At 44.8% G+C, this 16,829-nt stretch overlaps 1 protein-coding gene and 1 long non-coding RNA gene across 3 annotated transcripts in view; both read right to left on the bottom strand.

Moving 5' to 3' along the window:
- The window catches only part of LOC139051616 (organic cation transporter protein-like), a 151,964-nt gene extending 139,664 nt beyond the window's left edge, over positions 1–12,300 (bottom strand). The window contains exon 1 of one of the 2 annotated variants that reach the window (XM_070528553.1): positions 12,199–12,300. The gene's annotated coding sequence lies outside the window, so the exon portion shown is untranslated. Of the gene's footprint in view, positions 1–11,989; positions 12,010–12,198 lie in introns of those variants that run through there. The other variant, XM_070528554.1, reaches the window with a different exon arrangement.
- Positions 12,301–13,238: 938 nt separating this feature from the next.
- On the bottom strand, positions 13,239–16,435 carry LOC139051662 (uncharacterized). Its single transcript, XR_011509491.1, has 4 exons — positions 16,317–16,435; positions 15,652–15,716; positions 15,476–15,541; positions 13,239–14,069 (listed from the first exon to the last, which is right to left on the bottom strand). It is a non-coding gene; the product is annotated as an uncharacterized lncRNA (long non-coding RNA).
- Between the last annotated feature and the right edge of the window lie 394 nt (positions 16,436–16,829).

The raw sequence follows: 16,829 nt of genomic DNA, 5'->3' as shown, positions 1-16,829 counted from the left end.
TAAAGTGCCCTAACTGCCACGGTACTCATGAGGCCTCATCCAATGATTGCCCGCGGGTGAGGAACGAGCGAGCAGTACTCAAACGTATGGTACGGGACCATTCGACTCACAGAGAGGCTGCCACTACTCTCGGGCGACGACAACATCGCCACCGAAGAGCATCACGAAGAGTTACATCTCCTGAAAGATATACACCATCTTCCGGCAAAGCGGCTACCGTATCAACGCCGACTTCCACAAAGACAGACACTGCGAAAACGAAGAAAGGGGCAAGGCGCGAACCTCCTGAAGAGTGGCCTACACTTCCGCGAACACAACCTGCATCGGAGTCACATGAAATTGCGCGGCGCTCAATGACCTCACGAACCGCGAATGTGATGACGACTGAGGATCGCCATAGTGATGCTGAAGTCACTTATGGACGCCATGCGTATTCTACTGAGTAGCATGAAAACCCCGTCGGCACAGAGCACACTGCAGGTGCTGGACACCTTGAGTCCGGTGCTTGCGGTTCTAAGGTAAAACCACGGCCCGAGAATTGCCGTCATTTCAAGAGGAGGTCAAGAATGCATCTGTCCTGCAGTGGAACGACAGAGGGCTTAACTCACGCATGTCCGACTTTAGGTAGTTTGTCTTTACGCATCAATTCCGCATTATCGTGATTTGCGAGCCCAACCTGTCTGCTCCCATCAGGCTGTCCGGGTATGAGTGCTTTATGTCCTCTACCCACGGAGAGGGCAGCAAGGTAGTTGTGTTTATGCGCCCTGACTTGACTTATGTACATCATCCAGTGCCTCCTGACGAAGCAAATCAATACGCTTGCTTGACAGTGAAGAAGAAAAGCTCACGTTCACAATTCTTGGAGCCTATTTATCTCCAACAAGCCGTCTAGATTGTGAGCGCTTACGGGGAATTTTGGCATCGACTCCACAGCCGTGGGTGCTCACTGGGGACTTTAACGCCCACCATTACCTATGGGGAAGCTCCAAAGTGAACTCTAGAGGCAGAACGTTGGTGTCCTTTGCCTATAAAGTCGAATTTTGCCTGTCAAATGATGGAAGTTCTACTTATCTGCGTGGATCAGCGTATAGTAGCTGCTTGGACCTGACCTTCGTTTCCCGTTCACTTTCCAGAAGAGTGCACTGGCTTTCGGATTTAGAAACGCGGGGTAGCGACCACATCGCAACCTATTTGAAGATCGAAGGTTTGACTAGCTCCAAGTCCTCCAGAACCGTCCAGTGGACCGATTGGCCTAAATACAAAATAATAATGGAAGACTGTTGTCGTGACGGCACCTTCTATAACCTACAGGGCGCGATAAAGGATGCCATACAAACAACCACGCATTTGCATTCGAAGAGTTCTTCCCGCGCCGATTTCGGCAGCGAACTGGCGAAACTTCCAGCAATTCGCTGTAGTGCGGAGTGAAGATATAGACGCACGAAGTCCCATTATGATTTGAGATTGGCTAGACGAACACAAAAGAAAATGCAACGTCACATGAACAAGCTGGCTTCGCGACAATGGGTATAAGTTTGCGAGTCCCTGGATCCGCGAGAACCTTTGTCGCTTATATGGAGGACTTTTCGTGGCCTTCGCACAACCTTTGGTCAGCGCCACCCGTTTAAATCTCTGGCACTCCATCTACAATGTAGAGATATTGACGTCACTGAATCTTTGTGCGGAAAGATTGCTGGCGAAGCAAATTGCGATGGAACGGGTACGGGAACGCTCGGCCACCCACTGTTCTCACGTGATCGCCGCATGGAATGCCCTTTTTCTATGGAAGAACTAGGAGCTGTGCTGGCTTTGCGCAGGCGTTCTTCAGTGCCAGGACCTGACGGCATTACATACCGTGCCCTGTGTAACCTAGGAGACCAAGCTCGGAAGGCACTCTTGCTTCTGTACAACAACTCCTGGCAGACGGGTATGGTTCCGCAAGAATGGAAGTCAACTCGCCTCATTCCACTTCTCAAAGCTGGCAAGTAGCCTTTGGGCATTTCCTCATACCGTCCGATCGCACTTGCCAGTTGTGTCGTAAAAACAATGGAAAGAATGATTTAAACACGTCTGTAATGGTACTTAGAGTACAATGAAATCTACCCAGATGCTGTGGTTGATTCAGACATGGCCGTTCGTCAACAGACAACGTTGTTGACTTGATAACATTTGTGCAACATCAATAGGCCTGCAAGCGACTATCTGCTGCTCTGTTTCTAGACGTTAAAGGGGCTTATGATAATGTCACCCGTGAAGCCATCCTTAGCACGTTAGAAGCCGTCGGACTTGGTGGTAAGATATATATGTGGGTCTGCAGCTACTTACAGAGGAGACCATTCTACGTGCACACAGAAAATGGCTCGACATCCGAGCATTACGGTAGCCGAGGAGTCCCTTAAGGCGGAGTGCTTAGCTCGACTCTTTTCAATCTCACCCTCTGTGGATTAGTTGACAGCCTGCCAAGCACCGTTCGACTTTCCATCTATGCGGACGACATCTGCATTTGGGCATCAGGTGTGACACGACTCCAGCTTCGCGCTCTGCATCAGAAGGCAGCCACAATGACATCTTGCTACCTTCGTGAACAAGGACTTGAAATTTCATGCGGGAAGTGCGCAATGGTGGCATTCACGAAGAAGGGAATGTCTGCTTACGGCTTATCTATTAACGGGCAACTTATACCATACAGCAGAAGTCACAGGTTCGTGGGAGTCGTAATTGACAGAGACTTCCCAGTTGAAAATGACAACAGAGGTTGTGTTCAGTACTACAGAAATTTCTGTTGTACAACAGGATTTTTCTGTAGTAACTACAGATTCCTGATGGAGCGACAGACTTTTCTGATGTACAACAGACATTTGTTGTTGCTACTACAGAAGTACAGTCTGTCGTATGTCTGTTGTTACTACAGAAAGCTGAAGCTCTACAACAGATTTTTGTAGTACTACAGAAATTTCTGTTGTACAACAGGATTTTTCTGTAGTAACTACGGATTCCTGATGGAGCGACAGACTTTTCTGATGTACAACAGACATTTGTTGTTGCTACTACAGAAGTACAGTCTGTCGTATGTCTGTTGTTACAACAGAAAGCTGAAGCTCTACAACAGATTTTTGTAGTACTACAGAAAAAATTGTCATCACTACAGGCACCCTGTTGTCCCAACAGAAATGTTCCTGAAGTAACCCGAAAAACTTCTGTAGTGCTACAGAGAGCTGTTGAAATACTACAGAAACCTATTGTGGCAACAGGCCCCCAATTGTCACAACAGAAGTGTTCCTGAAGTAATGCGACCAACTTCTGTTGTACTACAGAAAAATGTTGTTGTACGACAGAAGCCTATCATTGCAACAGGCCCCCAGTTGTCATAACAGAAGTGTTCCTGAAGTAATGGACAAACTGCTGTTGTACTACAGAGAACTGTTCCACAACGGAAACCTATCGCCGCAACATGTACCCAATGATGATAACAGAAGTGCACTGAAATTGTGTGATGCGACAAGCTTCTGTAGTGTCCGGTTGAAAAAGACAAAAGGAATTCCTGTCGCAACTACAGAAATTCTGTTGTACAACAGAAGTTGTTGACATTTCTTAATTGGGAGACATTTCTGACATTACGACAGGAATTCTGATTTCGCAACAGAAGCATTCTGTCGCGACAACAAGAGTTTTGAAGTCGGAACAACAGCTTTATATCCTGACAGCGACTCTGACGTTATGACACCAATTCTGACGTCGCAGCAGAAACATTCGGTCGCGACGGCCAAGAGTTCCGAAGTCGCAACAGAAGCGCTTTCCGTCGCGGTCCTTTAAAATTGTATGTTTTCGCATCGGTGGTGTACACTGTACTTTTCTCTTGCGCGGTATTCAATCGCGCTTCTCTGAAACCGGCAATGCTGATGGCACTGACACCGGTAATAAAGTCGACGTGGCGAATAGTTACAATTGTGCCGTGACGACGCGGCACCAGCAACGCTCTACCGGCCTCCTCAAAATCGGCCGCTGATCAAAATCATACCATCTGCGGGAATGGCTGCGTATCCGTTTCTTTTTTGGTAAGATGTGGCACACAGGCCTGTGGACTTACATGTGCTGTTACACTGACACATTAGTTAATTTCCCAGGAATATTTCACAAGTTTATGCGAAGCGGAAAAGAAGATTTGGGTTGTTCCACAAAGTTGCGTGAAAAGCTGTCTCGCTCGGGTCTCATTAATCTGGTACAGTGCTGCCGTGAGAAGCCAGTATGCTGTCAGAAAGAACTCTCATCCACGAATGTTCATGTAGCTATTTTGCATTGAACACACGAATTATATGCGCGCTCAAAAGTGTAAAGAACGAGAGACAACTGTCGAAACTAGCAGTAATAACCCTAAAAGTCAACGCTGTCTATTTCTGAATTTCTTATTTAATAAGGATATCGTACACCAAAATCGATGTTCTAGCACTGCAAGATGTACCTGTCGATGGTACGAACACTCTTGCTCTTCTAGAGATGCGGCACTTGAGGCGGTGGAGTGATAGCGGATCTTGGCTCTCAAAATGCAAATGTAAACATCAGCGCATCGGCTCGTCGTACTGTTCACATGGCCAAAACGTACACTCGAAAAGCATGTCAGTGGTGGTGCAGTGGTAAGATGGCGGGCTCGGAATCGTGAGGTCGCATGTTCGAATCCTAGGCGAAGACGTTTTTTTTTTAAATTTTTTTTTTACTTTTATGTTTTTCTTTTTTGTACTAACAAATTTACATAACCTTACGGACGTCTCTGTCAATTTTTAATTAAATATTGATCAAGAACTACACAACTTTCTACTACAGGACGTCACACTACAGACAACAGAACTACAGACAACAGAACTACAGACAACAGAACTACAGGCAACAGAACTACAGGCAACAGAACTACAGGCAACAGAACTACAGGCAACAGAACTACAGAAACAACGTCCCAAAATACAACAGACTCTTAAAATTTCCTGTTGTGTTTTTCAACTGGGTTATCTTGGACTCCGGACGTGAATTACTTGAAAAAGCGGCTGACTGCTATCTGTCACCTGTTCAGGTTCTTTGCAGGAAAAAGTTGGAGAGTATCTATACACGTTATGCTACAGCTGTACATGGTGTTGTTCGTTGGATTCCTGTGATACAGCCTGCCTGCAATATCCAACACCTGCAAGACTAACCTGCGTACGATTCAGAGTACTCAAGCCCAAGCCCTTAAGATATGTTTTGGCTTACCACGCAGTGCATCAACGGCTGAAACCATTGACCTTGCGCGGGATTACCCAATCATGACGCACATTACCGTTGAGACAATGCGTGTGCATCTCAGGCATTATGCTAGGACCCCTTCCCACCACTTAGCGAGCTTCACCGCTGCAAGGCCCGGCTCGACATTTAGCGGTATTGTCAGTGCGCATCGTGCGTCGTTTACTTCAGGGTACGCACCTGCGGCCAAGCCAACGTTTCCTCCGTGGTGCTTGAGCCGTCCACAAGTACATATAATGATTCCAGGACTACAGAAGAAGACAGATCTACCGGCCCCTGCTCTAAAACAGCTGAGCTTACTTCTTTTGCGTGAAAAGTACAGCAACCACGAACACATCTCTACCGATGGATCGACTACGTCGTGCAGTTCTGGTGGTGCCGTGGTTATACCAACGCGAGGAATGACACTGGGGTTCGCAATTCATGACTTCAACGGCTGCAGAACTAACGGCCCTGCGTCGAGCACTGGAATTCATTGATTCTGAAAGACCTAGAAAGTGGGCTGTATTCTGTGATTCAAGACCAGCATTACAGTGCACGCAGTCAGTTCTCCCACGCGGATGCCATGACTAAATGACATACGAAATCGCGAAACTTTACCATCACGTCCTACAAAAAGGTCACGAGGTCATTTTTCAATGGGTACCTGGTGTTTGTGGAATCAGTGGCAATGATTCCGCCCATAACACTGCTCGCACAGCACATCAAGAAGAGCACAGCGCTCCAATTCCGCTTTCGATGACAGACGCCGCAAGGCAGCTTCGACACCTGGCACGCAGTCTCACACTTACCCAGTGGAACTCGCCAAACTTACGACTTACACGACTGCATCGACAAAACCCCTCCCTGCAACTCAGACCTCCACTCGGACTTCCTCGACGTGAAGCTACGCTTCTCCGTCGCCTTTGGTTAGGAGTTGCCTTCACAAAGGCATACTCTACATTAATTGGAGGGACTGACAGTGCAGCATGCGAGGTCTGTGACACCGAAGAAAACATCGACCACCTGCTGTGCCACTGTCCACGATACACCCCAGAGAGACAAGACCTTGTCAGAGCGTTCCAAAAACTGGACAATCGGCCGCTTTCTGTGCAGGTGCTACTGGAACACCGCCCCCCTCACCCGTCGGCCCATAAAGCGGTGAAGGCGCTTTTGTGCTTCTTAAGTAAGACCGGCTTGTGCGACCATCTGTGACTATTAATGCAATTTCTCTAAGACCACACACGTCAGCGAACTCACCGCAATTTCCTTCTTTCCTTCCCTCCTCTCTCTCCCTGTTAGCTTTGTTTTCCCCCTTTCCCATTCACCCGGTGTAGGGTAGCCAACCGGACGTTATTCTGGTTAACCTCCCTGCCTTCTACTTATCTCTTTCCCTCCCCTCTCTCTGTCTAGAATGAGAAATCTAAAGAAAGTGACGAGAAAAGACTCTTTATGTAGCTGTGAATATACGGGCTAGCGACGTAACGTAAGCGGGCTACATTTAGACAAATCATTTAATTTTTATGCACTGAAACTTGCCCACCAGGGTTGAGCTCAGTTAGTCAGAATCTATGTCTGGGAATCGCAACGACGATGACCTGTCCCAGATTGCCGTCCCTTCCTCATGTGTTCCCATGCTACATGTGGTTTTACATGCACCACAATTTAATAACCCATAATTAATTTAACCCCATAATTTAGTTTTAATTTTTTACATGCAACATTGCCTACCCTTCGAGCTGGCGGTGAAAAGGTTTTCAGCCACACTGCCTTCTGAAACACCTTCGTGCGCTCTTTTACGCCATGTAATTTTCGGCGTATTAGGTCTCAATTGCTCTTTACGAGTAAACTTGAACAGATTTCGTAAAGGGAGCGCAGTGCCTTAGTTGAACACTGTAGAATGTACTGGGGTAGTTCAATCGAAAGTTTATAAATAGAGTGGCATACAAATTGAAAGGCTATCATATCGAACCGAGGTCGTATGAAAATCTCATTGTGAAGCCACTCTTCGTGTAAGTGTGGTTCTCCATGAGCGAGAGCTACACTACGAAGCCGAGACACTCAGATCAAATATCTTATACGTCGACTTTCACTACTTTTTCCCCTTGTCACTTCGTTATACGCGCAGGAGCATCATAATATTTTAATTGTGTTTCATTTTTTTGCCATATTTCTTGTCCTTCTCACTTCACAAAGTGCTAAATGTGAATCAGTGTAAATAGCAGGGCCGGCATTTACACATGAATAAAAAGAAAATGAAAACTCCAAACATCGAAATGATAGCCTTGGCTGCATAGGTGTATCCCTATGTGAGCATCCGTAGCAGTTACGACACACGCGCGCTTCCTGAGAGAAAGTAACACCATTATACTAGCGGCATGAAGGTTTTAGCTTCCCTCAAAAGGTGATCGCTGCCTTCGTTTTGACATATTATGGCACGAACAACTTTGTAATAAATAAATAGCTGCAAATGCACACTCGAGAAGCTGCGTGGTTACTTCTCATGTCTGAACTCTTCCGACACCCCTTTGAAGAGCGCGAAGCTTACGTGGTCCTTTTTTGTGTCACGAGGTATCCGGTCGCACTTGTCTCTATATGGTTCCCTCTGTGCGAATCGGGCAGCCCTCAGGGCAAGAGAGTAGCGATTCTTCGGAAACTTATATGAGCGAATGTTGGGCAAACCTGTTTGGCGTGTAAGATCATAGCAACGTGGCAATGCACGTAAAATATCCTCCATTTTTCCCTCTGAGCCTCCGCAGACATTTTTTGTTATTAAAACGGAGCACATGACATGATTCAATGCTAACGCACATTTCATGGAGAGCACTGACAGAACCTCGAAGAACGTGACCACCACGACAAGAGCTCTTTTCTCGCGTTACTGGGAATTTTATATTGGGGAATTTTGCTTGTAAATGTGCCTTTGCCTTGGCACTACGGTAAACGACACGTTTTGCCTCCCCCCCCCCCCCCTATTCTCCGTTTAGCGGCCGCTTACACTTCCATCAAAAATTTTGTCGTCTGTGGTTCGCAGGGGAGGGGCCGCTGTAGCATAAGCTTTGCCACAAAATGCAAACGGAGTGCAATAGCCAGGATTATCCGGAGTATTTATCCTGTGTTGCGAAATGCTGCTTGGTTAGGGACAAACGGAGTGAAGCGCGTCCTCCTCCGTGGTGCTGTAGTACCTAGGCAAAGGCACACTTCGAGAAGCAGAATTCCCACCATGTTCCTTGCGCAGTGCGAACAACGGTCAGCAAAACGCAAGGAAGAACGTCTCGTGAGCTCCGTGTGAAGGAATGGGCATATTAATCGAATTGTATGGGTGCATCTCGTCGAATCGCAGTCCCACAGGGTAGCACTTCAGTTCACATTCAGGCTATGTCCTCGTTTAGTTTGTCTACCCGCCTTGGTGGTGTAGCGGCTTTCGCGTTGCGCTGCTAAGACCAGGGACGCGGGATCAAATCCCGGCCGCGGTGGCCGCATTACTGTGGAGGCGAAATGAAAAAACGCCTTTGTACCATGCATTAGGAGCATGTTAGGGACCTCAGGGGGTCCAAATTAATCCGGAGTCCTCTTCTACTGCCTCAAAATCGTATCGTGCTTTAGAAACGTAAGATGGCAGAATTATTATTTTTTTTTACTTCGTCTATTCAAATTTCAGTGTATTTCTATCCGACACAGGTTTGACGGACCTGAGCCATGATCGAAGGCCAATTTGCGTAATTACGTACTCATTAGTTGTTTTTGCTGGAAGCGTGATAGGGTTGGCTACGCTGTGTAGTTGAACAAACGTACAGGCACACGAACAAACGCGTAAGTGGTTTTGTTGAGCAGTCATTTGTCCAAATATCCTGTTAAGAAAGATGTCACACTGTGGGTGCAGAGAACTTGATGGTAAAGCAGCACAACAAATATCAACTAGTCGCACTGAGTGAATCAGCCAGCTGATGTTAGGCTGCATTGCATGCACATATAAAGAAAAAGAAAACAGAAAAAAAAACACAGGTGCTATATCGGCTGGATACAAACCTCTACGGTTCGTTTTTCGCCTGCTGCCAGAGGGATGCCTGCTTAAATTATTCGGCGTTTTCTATTATATATGCGCATTATTTTCCATCCTGGTCTGAGAAAGCATTATTGAAACTTTGAACGTCTCACCTACAATCGCAACCAATTAAGAAGCCCAAGTACATATAAAACCAAGGAAAGCATTGAGACAATTGACCATGTTTTTTTTATTTAAGTGTACAAGTAATTACATGGGTGAGGTTTAAGTTGTGCTCTCACCTTTACCGTTTTAACGAAGTAAAAGGCGAACGCTTTTCTTTTTATTATGAATATTGCGAAGGAGGCGGAAAGTAAAAAGAAAATCTGTGTATTGAAGGATATTTAACTGGATATTTACGAGTTCACCAGCAAAATATATATTCCACTGTTCGCACAGGCAAGACGTCATCCTCTTCATCCTCACGATCGCTTGCTTCGTCCTGTCGATCCGTAACAATATGAAGTTTGACGCAAATTAATAACCTTAAGCTACAATGAATTATGTAATTGAACAATTACTTTATTTCCCATGTGTTTTTTTTAAAGCTTCAAGTTTGTAGTATTCATACATCATCACCATCATCATCAGCCTATTTTATGTCCACTGCAGGACAAAGGCCTCTCCCTGCGATCTCCAATTACCACTGTCCTGTGCCAACCGATTCCAATTGACGTCCACGAATTTCCTCATTTCATCGCCCCACCTAGTCTTCTGCCGTCCTCTACTGCGCTTCCCTTCTCTTGGTGCCCACTCTGTAACCCTGATGGTCCAACGGTTACCTAACCTGCGCATTACATGCACTGCCCAACTCCATTTTTTCCCTCTTAATGCCAATTAGAATATCGGCTATATCCCTTTGCTCTCTGATCCAAACCGCTCTCTTTCGGTGTCTTGACATTATGCCTAGCATTCTTCATTCAATCGCTCTTTGCGCAGTCCTTACTTGTTCTAGAACTTCTTTGGGAGTATCCAAGTCTCTGCCCCATTCGTCAGCAACGGTAAAATGAACGGATTCTACACCTTCCTTTTCAATGATAATGGTAAGCTTCCAGTCAGGAGCTGACAATGTCTGTCGTATGCGACCCAACAAATTTTTGTTCTTATGTGAATTTTCTTATGATCAAAATTCCCTGTGATTAATTCACCTAAGTAAACGTACTCTTTCACAGACTCTAGAGGCTGACTGGCGATGCTGAACTCTTGTTCCCTTGCCCGGCTATTCATCATTATCTTTGTCTTCTGCATATTATTCTTCAACCCTACTCTTACACTCTCTCTGTTAAGGTCCTCAATCATTTGTTGTAACTTGTCTGCAGTGTTGCTCAACAGAAGAATGTCATCTGCAAACCGAAGGTTGCTGAGTTATCCACCGTCGATCCTTACTCCTAAGCCTTCCCAGTTTAATAGCTTGAATGCTTCTTCCAAGCACCCAGGGAATAGCATTGGAGAGATTCTGTTTCCTAGCATGACCCCTTTCTTTATAAGTATATTCCTACTTGTGTAGAATTACGGTAGCTGTGGAATCTCTGCAGATATTTTCCAAGATACTTACGCAACCGGTTTGTACTCCTTGAACACGTAATGTCTCTCTGACTGCTGGTATCTCTACTCAATCTAAAACCTTTTCGTAATATATGAAAGCCGTATATAGAGGCTGACTGTACTCTGCGGATTTCTCAATTACCTTATTTGTATTCATACGGTTGCTACTAAAATTCAATCCTTAAGTTATTGTCATCATTCAAGATTAGTTACGCTTAGTCACTACATTCGGCGAATACGGCATACAAAGTGTTTTTTTTTGGTTTTTGTCATTGTGTATTTTATTCCACTAATAAAGTGTTTTAATATGCTCCTTTTTCGGTGTCATACATCCTGTCATTTGTCCTTCATTCGTTACAAGCGGGTTGTGGTGGTGGATCATCCTTTCCGATAAAAAGACATGCGAGTCTATAAATACCACAATGTTTCTGACATCAGAGGTTCATCTACGCACGAAGAACAAATTTTTGTCTCATCTTTGCTGTAACCAACGCTGCTTTAGCCATAGATGTAGGAACAACCCTTAAAACATTAATGAAAAAGAAACGGTAATGTTGAAGATGGGGTTCATATGGTGCTTTCCTTATATGGGGCTCTGAAGTTTTGTATTAAGCGATCGAGGAGTTTGAATGTCAGTACCTTTCGAGTTACGGTGATGGTCACGAAAATAAAAGAAACATTTATATTTGGTAATTCATGACATTTCTTCCTTCACTAATTGGGGGAATGTGCATATAGAGTGCTTATACGAAAAGTGTTAAGGCCGAAATAGCGCTAGCAAATGCACACATAGAAAAGGGGATGAACACGAGCGTGATTGTTCGTCCCCCTTTCTATGCCTTAGGCGCCCTAGTGAGCTCCGCAATATTTAATATTGACAAACTGACAGTTGTCAAGGTATAATTATAGCTTGGTAGGCGAGCGTCTTTCGATTCAACAGAATGCGGCCGCCTGGACTGAACCTCGCGCTCAGCAACAGAGCCACTGCGCCAGCGGTGCGTGGGCCATGGAAGAGCTCTTAAAGCCTCGCGGTATTACCGCATGGAACTGGCCGCTCAGTAGATTATGTCCGGCAGGACGGAAGCTCGGAGCGATGCTACGAATTTGCGTATCATCAGTGCAACACCGCGGCTGGGCTAAACTCTCTAGTACCTGAATCCCCAAAAGCAGTGGCTCAGCGCTGGTGTGACCTCGCAGCCTAATAACCTTTTCTCAATCGAATATGTGCGTTCTGCATGAATCCTTGCACTATCTGTCTCGCACGCACTGCGACTACGACGGAGCTCAACTCCCTAGAACTGCGGGCCTTCTGCATTCGCCCAGTAAACGGACAGATGGCATGCAAAAAGAGGCCTACTCACCGTGCCAGGCTCCCGCTTCTTCTGCGCCTATGATAAAGCTTCCTGCACTGCTCAACCAGTGAGCTGGCTTAACACACCTTTCTAGAGATAAAGAGCGTTCCTGCTCCGGCGCTACATAAGTGCTGAGCGGTGTCATAAAGCCCAAAGAGAAAAAAATGCTTCAACCTTAATCTTATCGCGAAGGCGAACGTTTTCTCATCACCGTCGTGGTCCATGGGGTCCAGTCTGCTGCGCCGTATCGCTAGTAGTCCTGCCGGGACCCGTCACTAACACGACCAAGAGACCCGAACAGAAAAGCTCGAGGTCCAAGCCGCCAGTTTAGCCGGAACTCTTTACTTTCATTCGCCTGACGAAACGGAGGGCATTCGTGCCTTATACGTACAAGGTGCAACCGTGGACAAAGGTCACGAGGTGCGCTTTGGCGAAGAAAGCACACAAAACATGTTTCGCATAAGAGAAGTGCTCGCGCTGATGTGAACGCTTTGACGAGGTACAGCTACGTGAGCTTGTTGCCAATGTAAAATTATTTAAGGCGCCTAGAGCATTTGTTATTTCAACCACCACGATAGAACAAAAATGGGGATGGAGTGGGCGCGAATATAGCAGCCAGCGACGAATGCATGTTGTGCAGCGTGCGGTAAGACACGCTCTAAGTAACGAGGCCAACACAGTATACGACCTAGATATGGCACTGACACTCAAAGCTAATATCATCATCATTACGTAGTGAGCAATATGGCCGTTGTGGTATGGGTTGGTAGGGCTCATCGCGCTGCTTGGTGGCTGGTTTTTGGCGTTTTGTTTCCGCTTTCGGGGCGGTAATCGTGTGTACGGTACTCTAACATGACTACAGATATCTTTATTATGTTGCCAGGTGACGGAGAGGCCTTAACTAGAAAAAAAAAACAGTTGAAACAAGTAAGCTTACATTGTTTATTGTCAATCGTGAATGAAGCAGTACATGCTCACAATTTTCTATATGGACCTAATGCTGTCGGTCACAAAGTTTACAACATACAAAAATACAGATATCCAACTATTTATGTAATTCAAAGCTTAAATCGAGCGAAGTTTTCTCGTCGAGTTTGGCGTGCCGCTAAAGCAGGGAGAACAAAGCTTCAGACTACGATATTTATGCTTCACTACTCTCGTACTTGCAGTTGCGTACGGTGCTGTTTGACGCGTTTCATACCATACGTATATTGCCTACGTCCGACGATTTCAGCTAGATTAAAAAAAGAACCATGAAAAGTGCGCGGCAAAGATGTACCGTCAGCAAAATAAGCTCGAGCTGTAACGTCCCATTGATTTCACAACATATTGGTGAGAGGCGCGTATAGGGGAAAAACGTTATACTAAATTTTACAGCACATATTGTCTGCTCCTGATATTTCTGCTGCACGTGTTCAGGTGCGGCAGTAAAGGCTTTGACACAAGTGGAGTACTGGAATAAAAGCAAGGAACGTTATAGAGTCAACAGGGCTAACAAGGACTTCTGCAAACATTGTGTGAATGAACAAGGACACTAAATAAACGTTTAAGTAAGCACAATTAATGCTCACAGATCATTGCAAAAGGCAATATACGGTTTCATGCTGAAAAAAACATCTCGCTTTGCGTATTCAAATGGGACAAAGAAGTTGTAAGGAGATGAACACTTCAACTGGGTAACACAGGTGAGCTGGACAAGTTTCAGCATGCAACCAATGGTCCAACAAGCAAACATATTTGTGAGGGCCGAGACAAAGACAAGTTTCCACGCTGAGGTTTCCCTTGCTCGTCTACTGTTGATTGGCTCAACGCTGAGCCGTACTTACTAAGAGCATATTTCAAAAATCTTTCTGGGGACACACTCTGCTCAGGTTTGTCACCTGTTGTTTGAAGAGAAGGAAAAAAAAATTAGTGATTTGTCCGCTTGAGAAGCGTTATTAGGCCGACTGTGTGAACATACGTTTCCTAGCTATCTCTTACGGTGTAGGGCTAGCTTAGTTAAGAATTTCATGCAAACTCTACATGAACCATTTGAAATTAACAAATTTGAAATACTGCGCGTATCGATATCTGATTTTAATCCTAGCACTTGCCATCTTAACAACATTCCCTTAGATTTCGTTATTTCATATAATAATCTTGCTGTAGACCTTACAAATAAATTAAAGTGGACAATTAATATAGAGTACGCCGTTAACAATGCAAATCGTATGCTCAGATACTTACGGCGCAATTTTTCGAAATCACTATCAACGTTAAAAGTACAGCTTTACAAGACTCTAATACGCTCGAAACTTGAATACGCATCTGCAATAAGGGTTGCCACACACGTTAATCTTATCACTTCAGTTGAACAAGTAAAAAAGAACTCTACTCGTTTCATTTTTCCTTATTATAAGCGTACTATAAGTACAACCTATTCGCCTAAAGACGCCCGTCTTTCGCTAGTTCATAAAAATTTTCCATCACACGACACTTCACGACTTCATGCAGAAGCCCCAGTACATTTTAAACCGCGTCGATCATCACAGTGAGGGAGGAACTGTTCCGCGTTACACGAAGTCTTTCTTCCAATCATTTATTCCTCGTGCATTTGAGGAATTGAACTACCTTCCCTAGAGTATCGCAGCCATTCCGGATAACAAACTTTTCGCAAAACATCAGCTAACACTGTATAACTAGGGTAATTATTATAATAACAGAGCTCACCGCACTTGTTTGTTCGCTTCACTCTATACTACTTCGTAACCACTGCCCCCTTTAATGCCATATGGCGGTGAAGAAATTTAAAACAATAAATTAAATAATAAAATAAACAGTGACTGCCAGAGTTTCAGTCAACATGAAGTATAATTTCCTCAAAATTGCATCGAGCGCATTTGATCGTTTTAAAATTCTTTGCATTTTCGTGTAACATATCATTGCTTCGAGGGAACGTGTCTTATACAAGGTGATAATACCCATCAAGCAGATTTGCACAGAGCAGATGACAGAGCTTGCGCATTAGCAAGTAGACGCTTGCTGCAATGTTTATGTTCTGGTCGTCATGGCTGTAATGACTAGGAAAGAAACAACTTGTGACTGCCCACGTTACAGCTCCGTTTTCATAAAAGGCCCTTAAGAGCAAGTAAGCTTGCATGTAAAATTTTAGCATTCCTGCTCGGTACGATACAAAACTGTAGACTGCTGCTTTCCTGATAAGGCTCTCACCCCTCTATATGGTAAACTAGGAAACATTTCATGGTGAAGCACATAGTTCAAGATGACCTCTTGTCATTATAGTTACCGTGCAGCTTCTTATGGCTTGGCGTGAGCAGCTTTCAGACCAATAATCTCTCTTTCGTCTGTCTTCCTGAAAAGAAAAATGATGAAGCCATGGCAAACATGCAAAAAAAAATGAAGTAAAAGTTAGTCTAATAAATAACCAAATCACGATTCTAGTTGACGTGTTCAGAAACATACTTTGTGACGATTTTGGCCCTTCATGTTACTTCCATTGGCGACACATTAACTGTTGTCTGATACGTCTAGAGAAAAGGGAGTCCAAAAGGGGGAACAAATATCAGCAGCGTCTTGGAGGCTGGAGTCGAAAGAAAGAGTCTCAGTTACTATCGTAGAAGTGTGGGTGAGGTTGTGATCGATATGTGACTAAGAAGAGTGCACAAAATCCTCCATGACAGGAAAGCACCCACACACACAACACTGTTTAGCGTATGCATTTCTTTCAATGGTGTTCTTGTGTGGGCTGTGCTTAGTGAAGCCCCGATTAGATCAAATTTTTTTCTGCCAGATACTAGGTAATAAACAAAGTAATTTTTTATGTTTCGAGTGCAATTAGTTTAACTCTATCACCGGAAGTACATTTGCCACTAATGTGCAGTGAATTTGTCGCAGTGTCATTTATAGACAAACGGCGAAAAATTTATTATGTTAGTGTACTTCGCATTAGAAATTTCAGCACAGTGGCAAAATAACAAGAGCCTCGTTTGAATCGCCTTTGAAGAGCAATAACTTTATATTTATTATTAGGTTCCACTTTTAAGAAATGACTACAGGAATACGTTTTATCCGCCTCGCACACAAAGAAATTTAAAGTTGTGAATGTTAAGCAATGCTTTTTTACTCACCGGTGCACACGCCCAGAGGCTGCAAGGTTAATCCGCTTTCCTGTGTAGTTTCCAAACGGACTGTTCTTGGTTCCAGCTATTAATTTTCGCGCTAGCTAAGCGTATTCTTTAAAGCGGCACGTCATTACGCGGCCAGACGCGGCAGATCACTAACGGCGAAAGTTGTGCAGCCGTTATGCCAGCGAAACGCCTTAGCTCGTAAAATTCACGGTCTTTAAACACGCTCGCTTGGTTGCGGCTATCAAATGTTGGACACATAAAGAGGCTGAGGCGTTATGGTTACCTAATTAAAACGAACCTGCGTGACGCTGCTTAAAGGAAACGACGCGGTTTTTGTATTCAAACGAGGCAAATAGGTCGCAAGGAGGTGAACACTTCAACTGAGTAACAGAGGTGAGCAAGGGAAGCCTCTGCATGGAGCCAACGTTTCAACAAGCAAACGTATTTGTGAAGGCCCTGACAAAGACAAGTTTCCACGCTGAAGCTTCCCTTGCTCGTCCACTGTTGATTGGC

This window comes from Dermacentor albipictus, unplaced genomic scaffold (genome assembly GCF_038994185.2).
Source record: "Dermacentor albipictus isolate Rhodes 1998 colony unplaced genomic scaffold, USDA_Dalb.pri_finalv2 scaffold_13, whole genome shotgun sequence".
Classification (NCBI taxonomy): domain Eukaryota; kingdom Metazoa; phylum Arthropoda; class Arachnida; order Ixodida; family Ixodidae; genus Dermacentor; species Dermacentor albipictus.
This window is presented reverse-complemented; position numbering and strand designations above follow the sequence as displayed.